Below are 13,004 nucleotides of genomic sequence, written 5' to 3'. Positions count from 1 at the left end.
TCTGTTTCTCTCTCTCTGTCTCTCTCTCTCAGCCCAGAGAAGTTATTAATGCTGAGTGTTCATTACAGCTGTTCAAACACCGCCTGGCTAAATGACCCGTGGTTTAGGAAAACACGCAGATCTACACCGGCAGTATGTGCTAAAATAATCTGAAGGGGAGCATAATAACGTTTGTCATAACTCACAAGATGCTGCTAGGGCCCACGGCTGAGAGGGATAGGGGGCGGGAGAGAGGGCGGGATGGAGGGGAGAGAAGGGAAGGGAAGGGACAAGAGGGGCTGGTGGAGCAAGGGATGGATTTAAGGATGGATAGAGAGAGACGACAGGCTCTGAGAGTAGACAGAGACACACCAGGCCCACAAACCCCAACAGGCAGCTGTTCGCACCACGCACGAGGAGGAGGACAGAATGAAGTCCAGACTACAGCCTTCCTCTCTCTCTCTATCTCTCTCTATCTCTCTATCTCTTCAAAGTCCTTGTTGCATCTATTGAGGAGGTCCAGCAGATCAGAGAGAGGGGACTCTCTTCTGGGGCCGATGAGCGGGGGCCAAAAATAGTGTGGGAGAGCTCTTTCTCCCTCTCTCTCTCTCTCTCTCTCTCTCTCTCTCTCTCTCTCTCGCTGTCCCTCACCCTATGACTCATCTGAGAGTGCATGTGGTAATAAACATGAGATGGTCTGCCACCATCATGGCTGAAACCACACAGCACAGATGGCTGGCCAAAAACAAACCAGCCCTCAAAGGGACCAGTGGGATGGAAGGGGTGGGGTTGGAAGCTGGGGGGCGCGTGGATGTGTCACACTTGGAACTCTCTAGCATTACCAATCCCTTCCAGGGAGAGAGAGAGGGACAGACAGAGAGAGTGAGAGAGTGAGAGAGAGAGAGAGAGAGAGAGAGAGAGAGAGAGAGAGAGAGAGGAGCCACTCCCCTATATTGCAGTTTGAAGAGGGTTGAAAAGGGTCTGCAGTGGAACAGTGTCACTGTCCTCTCTCTCTCTCTCTCTCTCTCTCTCTCTCTCTCTCTCTCTCTCTCTCTCTCTCTCTCTCTCTCTCTCTCTCTCTCTCTCTCTCTCTCTCTCTCTCTCTCTCCTGTGTTTTGTCTCTCACGGTGGTGGTGATGGAGATCCACTCCCTTGCTAATAAGTGAACTGCTGTGGGACATCCTCAGTCAACTATAATGGGGCCCAATTGGCCCCATGACACTAAGTTATGCTGTTCACACATCAATTAATTCAACTCCATTTCTCCACAAACAAAACGGCCAATTCATATATCACCACAAACCCTACAAAGCAAATAAATGCCATCACCATTCATGTACACAGTATGTTTTTGAGTTAATGTTATTTGCCAGAAGAGCGTTTCTCCACACTACCTAGTTAGTCTTTACATTTCGTTATAGGATGATTTATGTGTGTAGAGTGTGAGTGAGAGGTCATTTACTGTAGGGCTGTATAGTACTGCTATAAGCACCACCCAATGATGAACTGTATACTGTTTAACACTGAAAAACATAATAATATGTTTTGTTAGTGTGTGCATGGTGATGGTGTGTGTGTGTGTGTGACTGTGTGAGTTGAGTGAGTGAGTGAGTGTGTAGGTGCGTGTGAGTGAGTGAGTGTGTACTGCATGTGTGAGTGAGTGAGTGAGTGAGTGAGTGAGTGAGTGAGTGTGTGTGTGTTTGGGGGGGGCTGGACTGTGGGGCTATTACCACATTGCCAGACATGCTGAGTACCTTGCTGCTGCATGAGACTGCTGGGGTGCTGCTCTGCTGGGTGGACTCATTACACACTGTGTGGGCCCTGATTACATCCCAAATGATACCCTATTCCCTACATAGGGAATAGGGTAACACTCCTTGGGCCACAATACTTACACTCCTTGGGCCACAATACCTATTTTGCCAATTGGCCTGGACCCCTTTTATTGCCGATCCGGAGCCCCGCCGATCCGTCATGACTGGACTACCAACGTAAGCGGGTTTTAAAATAGGCTCCTTCATCGCGACGTCCCCTGAATGCCAATCTGCTAGCCGCGGCCCGCTAGCTGTTTAGAGCATACCGGACTGATAGCTGAAGAGGTCCATCAGCCAATTTTTTGGGGCTTCTTTACCTATTTTGCCAATTGGCCTCGACCCTTTTACTACATGGACCCCTGCCGATCCATCACGACTGGTCTGCCGACGTAACCGCAAGAGGTGGCTACAACAGACTTCTTACATCGCGACGTCCCTCTAAGGACCTTCTGCTAGCCTGGTAGCCCGGTCCGTTATTTGTCTGAATCGCCGTGTCTCCAGCCCGCCCAGCTACTCACTGGACCCTATGATCACTTGTCTACGCATGCCTCTCCCTAATGTCAATATGCATTGTCCATTGCTGTTTTGGTTAGTGAGTATTGTCTTATTTCACTGTAGAGCGTCTAGCCCTGCTCAATATGCGTCAGCTAACCCTTTTGTCCCACCTCCCACACATGCGGTGACCTCACCTGCTTTAAATGATGTCTCTAGAGACAATACCTCTCTCATCGTCACTCAATGCCTAGGGTTACCTCCACTGTACTCACATCCTACCATACCTTTGTCTGTACATTATGACTTGAATCTATCCTTCCGTGCCCAGAAACCTGCTCCGTTTACTCTCTGTTCCGAACGTACTAGACGACCAGTTCTTATAGCCCTTAGCCGTACCCTTATCCTACTCCTCCTCTGCTCCTCTGGTGCCTAGCTCCACTCCCATTCCGCATATGCTCTCATTTGTTGACTTCTGTAACCTTAATAGCCTTGATTTCATGCATGTTAACATTAGAAGCCTCCTCCCTAAGTTTGTTTTATTCACTGCTTTAACACACTCAGACAACCCGGATGTCCTAGTCATGTCTGAATCCTTGCTTAGGAAGGCCACCAAAAACCCTGAAATGTCCATCCCTAATTATAACATTTTCCGACAAGATAGAACTGCCAAAGGGGCGGAGTTGCAATCTACTGCAGAGATAGTCTGTCTTACTATCCAGGTCTGTGCTCAAACAATTTGAGCTTCTACTTTTAAAAATCCACCCTTCCAAAAACAAGTCTCTCACCATTGCCGCTTGCTATAGACCAGCTTCTGCCCCCAGCTGTGCCCTGGACACCATATGTGAATTGATTGCCCCCCATCTATCTTCAGAGCTCGTGCTGTTAGGTGGCCTAAACTGGGACATGCTTAACACCCCGGCCATCCTACAATCTAAGCTTGATGCCCTCAATCTCACACAAATTATCAATGAACCTACCAGGTACAGCCCCAAATCCGTAAACACAGGCACCCTCATAGATATCATCCTAACCAACCTGCCCTCCAAACACACCTCTGCTGTCTTCAACCAGGATCTCAGCAATCACTGCCTCATTGCTTGCGTCCGTAATGGGTCTGCGGTGAAATGACCACCCCTCATCACTGTCAAACGCTCCCTAAAACACTTCAGCGAGCAGGCCTTTCTAATCGATCTGGCCCGGGTATCCTGGAAGGATATTGACCTCATTCCGTCAGTAGAAAATGCCTGGTTATTCTTTAAAAGTGCTTTCCTCACAATCTTAAATAAGCATGCCCCATTCAAAAAATGTAGAACCAGGAACAGATATAGCCCATGTTTCACTCCAGACCTGACTGCCCTTGACCAGCACAAAAACATCCTGTGACGTACTGCATTAGCATCGAATAGCCCCATGCAACTTTTCAGGGAAGTTAGGAACCAATATACACAGGCAGTTAGGAAAGCAAAGGCTAGCTTTTTCAAACAGAAATTTGCATCCTGCAGCACAAACTCCAAAAGGTTCTGGGACACAGTAAAGTCCATGGAGAATAAGAGCACCTCCTCCCAGCTGCCCACTGCACTGAGGCTAGGAAACACTGTCACCACCGATAAATCCACGATAATTGAGAATTTCAATAAGCATTTTTTCTACGGCTGGCCATGCTTTCCACCTGGCCACCCCTACCCTGGTCAACAGCCCTGCACCCCCCACAGCAACTTTCCCAAGCCTCCCCATTTCTCCTTCACCCAAATCCAGGTAGCAGATGTTCTGAAAAAGCTGCAAAATCTGGACCCCTACAAATCAGCAGGACTAGACAATCTGGACCCTCACTTTCTAAAATTATCATCCGAAATTGTTGCAATCCCTATTACTAGCCTGTTCAACCTCTCTTTCATATCGTCAAAGATCCCCAAAGATTGGAAAGCTGCCACGGTCATCCCCCTCTTCAAAGGGGGAGACACTCTAGACCCAAATTGCTACAGAACTATATCTATCTAAGGTCTTCGAAAGCCAAGTTAACAAACAGATCACCGACCATTTCGAATCCCACTGTACCTTCTCCGCTATGCAATCTGGTTTCAGAGCTTGTCATAGGTGCACCTCAGCCACGCTCAAGGTCCTAAACGATACCATAACCTCCATCGATAAGAGACAATACTGTGCAGCTGTATTCATAGAGCTGGCCAAGGCTATAGACTCTGTCAATCACCACATTCTTATCGGCGGACTCAACAGCCTTGGTTTTTCAATTGACTGCCTCGCCTGGTTCACCAACTACTTCTCAGACAGAGTTCAGTGTGTCAAATCAGAGGGCCTGTTGTCCGGACCTCTGGCAGTCTCTATGGGGGTGCCACAGGGTTCAATCCTCGGGCCGACTCTTTTTTCTGTATATATCAATGATGTCGCTCTTGCTGCTGGTGATTCTCTGATCCACCTCTACGCAGACGACACCATTATGTATACTTCTGGCCCTTCTCTGGACACTGTGTTAACTAACCTCAAGACAAGCTTCAATGTCATACAACTCTACTTCCGTGGCCTCCAACTGCTCTTAAATGCAAGTTAAACTAAATGCATGCTCTTCAACCGATCGCTGCCCGCACCTGCCCGCCCGCCCGTCCAGCATCACTACTCTGGACCGTTCTGACTTAGAATATGTGGACATCTACAAATACCTAGGTGTCTGGTTAGACTGTAAAGTCTCCTTCCAGATTCACATTAAGCATCTCCAATCCAAAGTTAAATCTAAAATCGGCTTCCTATTTCGCAACAAAGCCTCCTTCACTCATGCTGCCAAACATACCCTGGTAAAACTGACTATCCTACCGATCCTTGACTTTGCCGATATCATTTACAAAATAGCCTCCGACACTACTCAGCAAATTGGATGCAGTCTATCACAGTGCCATCCTTTTTGTCACCAAAGCCCCATATACAACCCACCACTGCGACCTGTATGCTCTCATTGGCTGGCACTCGCTTCATATTTGTCGCCAAACCCACTGTCTCCATGTCATCTATAAGTCTTTGCTAGGTAAAGCCCTGCCTTAACTCAGTTCACTGGTCACCATAGCAGCACCCACCCATAGCACACGCTCCAGCCAGTATATTTCACTGGTCACCCCAATCCAATTCCTACTTTGGCCGCCTTTCCTTCCAGTTCTCTGCTGCCAATGACTGGAATGAATTGCAAAAGTCACTGAAGCTGGAGACTCTCCCTCTCCCTCATATCTCCCTCTCTAACTTTAAGCACCAGCTGCCAGAGCAGCTCACAGATCACTGCACCTGTACATAGGCCATCTGTAAATAGCCCATCCAACTACCTCATCCCCATACTGTTATTTAGATTTTTTTGCTCCTTTGTACCCCCGTATCTCTACTTGCACATTCATCTTCTGCACCCTCATAGATATCATCCTAACCAACCTGCCCTCCAAACACTCCAGTATTTAATTGCTAAATTCAAATTATTTCACCACTATGGCCTATTTACTGCCTTACCTCCCTTATCTTACCTCATTTGCACACAATGTATATAGACTTTTTTCTATTGTGTTATTGACTGTATGTTTGTTTGCAGCCGGCCGCGACCGGGTGGTCCATGGGGCGACGCACAATTGGCCTAGCATCGTCCGGGTTAGGAAGGGTTTGGCCGGTAGGGATATCCTTGTCTCATCGCGCACTAGCGACTCCTGTGGCGGGCCGGGCGCAGTGCACGCTATCCAGGTCGCCAGGTGCACGGTGTTTCCTCCGACACATTGGTGGCTTCCGGGTTGGATGCGCGCTGTGTTATTAAGAAGCAGTGCGGCTTGGTTGGATTGTGTTTCGGAGGACGCATGGCTTCGTCTCTCCCGAGCCCGTACGGGAGTTGTAGCGATGAGACAAGATAGTAACTATTTAACAATTGGATACCACGAAATTGGGGAGAAAAGGGGTTAAAATTAAAAAAAATATATATATATTTAAAAGACAACAAAAAAATACTATTTTTGTTTTTTCCATGTGTAACTCTGCTGTTGTTTGTGTCGCACTGCTTTGCTTTATCTTGGCCAGGTCGCAGTTGTAAATGAGAACTTGTTCTCAACTAGCCTACCTAAAAAAAAATATAAAAAAATAGTGCCCTACATAGGGCAACATAGGGAATAGGGACACAGAGCCTGACTCTGAGGCTGTAGGACTGAGGCACTGAGGGCCAGGCGGGGTGGGTAGAGGTAGGGGTAGGGGCGTAAAGGTGAGGTGGAGGAGAACCCTACGACACGCCCACTACAAGCAGCTGACCTGTTGTATAATGACTTCTGGGGTTGTAGAATGCTGCTCCTAATGATGACTAAGGTGATAGGGGTTTTACCCCTCTCTCTCACACACGCATACACACAGAGAAGGAAACACACACACATACGCACGCACACACACACACTCTCACTCTCACACACACTCTCACGCACACACACACACACACACACACACACACACACACACACACAGCAAAAACAGAGAGAAACATCCCTACTGTGAGTAATGAGGCCCTCCAAGGGCCTCTGTCCACAATGGAGAACATCTATATCCCCTGCAGTTGCTTTACTAATACACATTACTGTGTGTCACAATCTGTCATCTCCACCACACTGTACAAGACTATCATATGGTCATCTTATGTAAATTAATTGGTATTCAGTTGACGCTGCATGTCTTTAAACATACTGCACGTCTTTAAACAGACTGCACGTCTTTAAACATACTGAACGTCTTTAAACATACTGCATGTCTTTAAACATACTGCACGTCTTTAAACATACTGCATGTCTTTAAACATACTGCACGTCTTTAAACATACTGTCTTTAAACAGTCTTTAAACATACTGCACGTCTTTAAACATACTGAAAGTCTTTAAACATACTGAAAGTCTTTAAACATACTGCATGTCTTTAAACATACTGCACGTCTTTAAACATACTGCATGTCTTTAAACATACTGCATGTCTTTAAACATACTGAAAGTCTTTAAACATACTGCACGTCTTTAAACATACTGAAAGTCTTTAAACATACTGCACATTTTTAAACATACTGCACGTCTTTAAACATACATTTTTAAACATACTGTCTTTAAACATACATGAAAGTCTTTAAACATACTGTCTTTAAACATACGTCTTTAAACATACTGAACGTCTTTAAACATACTGCACGTCTTTAAACATACTGTCTTTAAACGTCTTTAAACATACTGCATTCTTTAAACGTCTTTAAACATACTGTCTTTAAACATACTGAAAGTCTTTAAACATACTGTCTTTAAACATACTGAAAGTCTTTAAACATACTGCATGTCTTTAAACATACTGAAAGTCTTTAAACATACTGAAAGTCTTTAAACATACTGCATGTCTTTAAACATACTGCATGTCTTTGTCTTTAAACATACTGAAAGTCTTTAAACATACTGAAAGTCTTTAAACATATGTCTTTAAACATACTGCATGTCTTTAAACATACTGCATGTCTTTTAAACATACTGAACGTCTTTAAACATACTGAACGTCTTTAAACATACTGCACGTCTTTAAACATACTGCACGTCTTTAAACATACTGCATGTCTTTAAACATACTGCATGTCTTTAAACATACTGCACGTCTTTAAACATACTGAAAGTCTTTAAACATACTGCATGTCTTTAAACATACTGCATGTCTTTAAACATACTGCATGTCTTTAAACATACTGCATGTCTTTAAACATACTGCATGCTGCACTGGCCTACTGTCATGCTGTCATTGACCTCATCTTGTATTAAAATATGTTACCAACCAACAGAGAAAAAACACCACCAGTCAGTGCAGCCAGATCCAAGCCCCAGCCAGTCAGCCAGCCAGTCAGCCAGCCAGTCATCCAGCCAGTCATCCAGCCAGTCAGCCAGCCAGTCAGCCCAGCCAGTCATCAGCCAGCCAGTCATCCAGCCAGTCATCCAGCCAGTCAGCCAGCCAGCCAGTCAGTCCAGCCAGTCAGCCAGCCAGTCACCCAGCCAGTCATCCATCCAATCATCCATCCAGTCATCCATCCAGTCATCCAGCCAGTCAGCCAGCCAGTCATCCAGCCAGTCACCCAGCCAGTCATCCAGCCAGTCAACCAGCCATTAATCCAGCCAGTCATCCAGCCAGTCATCCAGCCAGCCAGCCAGCCAGTCATCCAGCCAGTCACCCAGCCAGTCACCCAGCCAGTCAGCCAGCCAGTCAGCCAGCCAGTCATCCATCCAGTCATCCAGCCAGTCATCCAGCCCAGCCAGTCAGCCAGCCAGTCACCCAGCCAGTCATCCAGCCAGTCATCCATCCAATCATCCATCCAGTCATCCATCCAGTCATCCAGCCAGTCAGTCAGCCAGTCATCCAGCCAGTCATCCAGCCAGTCACCCAGCCAGTCAGCCAGCCAGTCATCCAGCCAGTCATCCATCCAGTCATCCAGCCAGTCATCCAGCCAGTCATCCAGCCAGTCACCCAGCCAGTCATCCAGCCAGTCAACCAGCCATTAATCCAGCCAGTCATCCAGCCAGTCATCCAGCCAGCCAGCCAGCCAGCCAGCCAGTCATCCAGCCAGTCACCCAGCCAGTCATCCAGCCAGTCGTCCAGCCAGTCACCCAGCCAGTCATCCAGCCAGTCAGCCAGCCAGTCACCCAGCCAGTCATCCAGCCAGTCAGCCAGCCAGTAATCCAGCCAGTCATCCAGCCAGTGAGCCAGCCAGTCATCCAGCCAGTCATCCAGCCAGTCAGCCAGTCAGTCATCCAGCCAGTGAGCCAGTCAGTCAGTCATCCAGCCAGTCATCCAGCCAGTCAGCCAGCCAGTCAGTCAGCCAGCCAGCCAGCCAGCCAGTCATCCAGCCAGCAAGCTAGTCAGTCAGTCATCCAGCCAGTCATCCAGCCAGTCAGCCAGTCAGTCATCCAGCCAGCTAGCCAGTCAGTCAGTCATCCAGCCAGTCATCCAGCCAGTCATCCAGCAAGTCAGCCAGTCAGTCATCCAGCCAGTCATCCAGCCAGTCATCCAGCCAGTCAGCCAGTCAGTCATCCAGCCAGCCAGCCAGCGAGCCAGTCAGTCAGTCATTCAGCCAGTCATCCAGCCAGTCATCCAGCCAGTCAGCCAGTCAGTCATCCAGCCAGTCATCCAGCCAGTCAGTCATCCAGCCAGCCAGCGAGCCAGTCAGTCAGTCAGTCAGTCAGTCAGTCAGTCAGCCAGCCAGCCAGCCAGCCAGCCAGCCAGCCAGCCAGCTACTACAAGAGCCAGATCAGACCTGGACATCTGGGGGAGAAACAGGCCAAATATCTCTCTGTTGTTCTCTCCTATTACATCTGTCCCTCTATCTATCTGTTCTCCAGAGCCTGGTTACATCATCCACAGGCAGTGTTCTGCACATTTCAATAACACTGCCACTGAAATCTCTCTCCCATTAGCTCCCAGAGAGAAAGAGAGAGAGAGAGGGGGAGAGGGGGACGAGAGATCAATGAGGGAGGGGGGCAATTAAAACGGGAATATAAATCAAGAAATCAGTGAGTTGGTGAAGGAGGGGGTGTGTGAATGTGAACTGTGAAAAGAGGGGATATTAAACATTTGTAAGGTGCCAATCAGCATCCAACCCATGGATGGAGAGAGCTTTCTGCCCCCTCTGCCCCCACCCCCACATCCTCTCCTCTGTGTGTGTGTGTACGGGAGGGAGGTTGGTTGTAATCCTCCTCAGTGGATGTGTAGTGGGTACGGGAGGGAGGGAGGTTGGTTGTAATCCTCCTCAGTGGATGTGTAGTGGGTACGGGAGGGAGGGAGGTTGGTTGTAAATACTCCTCAGTGGATGTGAGTGGGTATGGGAGGGCGGTTGGTTGTAATCCTCCTCAGTGGATGTGTAGTGGGTACGGGAGGGAGGGCGGTTGGTTGTAATCCTCCTCAGTGGATGTGTAGTGGGTACGGGAGGGAGGGAGGTTGGTTGTAATCCTCCTCAGTGGATGTGTAGTGGGTACGGGAGGGAGGTTGGTTGGTTGTAATCCTCCTCAGTGGATGTGTAGTGGGTACGGGAGGGAGGGAGGTTGGTTGTAATCCTCTTCAGTGGATGTGTAGTGGGTACGGGAGGGAGGGAGGTTGGTTGTAATCCTCCTCAGTGGATGTGTAGTGGGTACGGGAGGGAGGGAGGTTGGTTATAATCCTCCTTAGTGGTTGTGTAGTGGGTACAGGAGGGAGGTTGGTTGTAATCATCCTTAGTGGATGTGTAGTGGGTACGGGAGGGAGGGAGGTTGGTTGTAATCCTCCTCAGTGGATGTGTAGTGGGTATACCAGTCTGCTGTTCCCACATGCTTCAAGAGGGCCACCATTGTTCCTGTTCCCAAGAAAGCTAAGGTAACTGAGCTAAACGACTACCGCCCCGTAGCACTCACATCCGTCATCATGAAGTGCTTTGAGAGACTAGTCAAGGACCATAACACCTCCACCCTACCTGACACCCTAGACCCACTCCAATTTGCTTACCGCCCAAATAGGTCCACAGACGATGCAATCTCAACCACACTGCACACTGCCCTAACCCATCTGGACAAGAGGAATACCTATGTGAGAATGCTGTTCATCGACTACAGCTCGGCATTCAACACCATAGTACCCTCCAAGCTCGTCATCAAGCTCGAGACCCTGGGTCTCGACCCCGCCCTGTGCAACTGGGTACTGGACTTCCTGACGGGCCGCCCCCAGGTGGTGAGGGTAGGCAACAACATCTCCTCCCCAATGATCCTCAACACTGGGGCCCCACAAGGGTGCGTTCTGAGCCCTCTCCTGTACTCCCTGTTCACCCACGACTGCGTGGCCACGCACGCCTCCAACTCAATCATCAAGTTTGCGGACGACACAACAGTGGTAGGCTTGATTACCAACAACGACGAGACGGCCTACAGGGAGGAGGTGAGGGCCCTCGGAGTGTGGTGTCAGGAAAATAACCTCACACTCAACGTCAACAAAACTAAGGAGATGATTGTGGACTTCAGGAAACAGCAGAGGGAACACCCCCCTATCCACATCGATGGAACAGTAGTGGAGAGGGTAGCAAGTTTTAAGTTCCTCGGCATACACATCACAGACAAACTGAATTGGTCCACTCACACAGACAGCATCGTGAAGAAGGCGCAGCAGCGCCTCTTCAACGTCAGGAGGCTGAAGAAATTCGGCTTGTCACCAAAAGCACTCACAAACTTCTACAGATGCACAATCGAGAGCATCCTGGCGGGCTGTATCACCGCCTGGTACGGCAACTGCTCCGCCCTCAACCGTAAGGCTCTCCAGAGGGTAGTGAGGTCTGCACAACGCATCACCGGGGGCAAACTACCTGCCCTCCAGGACACCTACACCACCCGATGTTACAGGAAGGCCATAAAGATCATCAAGGACATCAACCACCCGAGCCACTGCCTGTTCACCCCGCTATCATCCAGAAGGCAAGGTCAGTACAGGTGCATCAAAGCTGGGACCGAGAGACTGAAAAACAGCTTCTATCTCAAGGCCATCAGACTGTTAAACAGCCACCACTAACATTGAGTGGCTGCTGCCAACACACTGACACTGACACTGACTCAACTCCAGCCACTTTAATAATGGGAATTGATGGGAAATGATGTAAATATATCACTAGCCACTTTAAACAATGCTACCTTATATAATGTTTACATACCCTACATTATTCATCTCATATGCATACGTATATACTGTACTCTATATCATCGACTGCATCCTTATGTAATACATGTATCACTAGCCACTTTAACTATGCCACTTTGTTTACATACTCATCTCATATGTATATACTGTACTCGATATCAGCTACTGTATCTTGCCTATGCTGCTCTGTACCATCACTCATTCATATATCCTTATGTACATATTCTTTATCCCCTTACACTGTGTATAAGACAGTAGTTTTGGAATTGTTAGTTAGATTACTTGTTGGTTATTACTGCATTGTCGGAACTAGAAGCACAAGCATTTCGCTACACTCGCATTAACATCTGCTAACCATGTGTATGTGACAAATAAAATTTGATTTGATTTGATTTGATTTGGGTACGGGAGGGAGGTTGGTTGTAATCCTCCTCAGTGGATGTGTAGTGGGTACGGGAGGGAGGGAGGTTGGTTCTAATCCTCCTCAGTGGATGTGTAGTGGGTACGGGAGGGAGGGAGGTTGGTTCTAATCCTCCTCAGTGGATGTGTAGTGGGTACGGGAGGGAGGGAGGTTGGTTGTAATCCTCCTCAGTGGATGTGTAGTGGGTACGGGAGGGAGGTTGGTTGTAATCCTCCTCAGTGGATGTATAGTGGGTACGGGAGGGAGGTTGGTTGTAATCCTCCTTAGTGGATGTATAGTGGGTACGGGAGGGAGGGAGGTTGGTTGTAATCCTCCTCAGTGGATGTATAGTGGGTAAGCGCTGTATTGACTCTCCTTTCAAGTCCCATTCAGACAACGGGGGCCCAGGTCCCACAGCCCAGCCATAGCAGACATTTTTGTGGTGGAATCATTAAACCCACGTGCAGCTCTCTTTCTGTGGTCACTGGGGGTCGTGCTCTTCTGCCTTTAGCTGAATAAATCATAAAGTTTACCGGGGACCACACAAGAAGAAGCCCCAGCACCAGCCCCAGCCAGGCACAAGACACATGAACACAGCCCCAGACCTTGTTCTTTTTCAGGGAAGAAAACACCAGAGA

Source organism: Oncorhynchus tshawytscha, linkage group LG11 (assembly GCF_018296145.1).
Source record: "Oncorhynchus tshawytscha isolate Ot180627B linkage group LG11, Otsh_v2.0, whole genome shotgun sequence".
NCBI classification, from domain to species: Eukaryota; Metazoa; Chordata; class Actinopteri; order Salmoniformes; family Salmonidae; genus Oncorhynchus; species Oncorhynchus tshawytscha.
Note: the sequence above shows the minus strand (reverse complement) of the source record.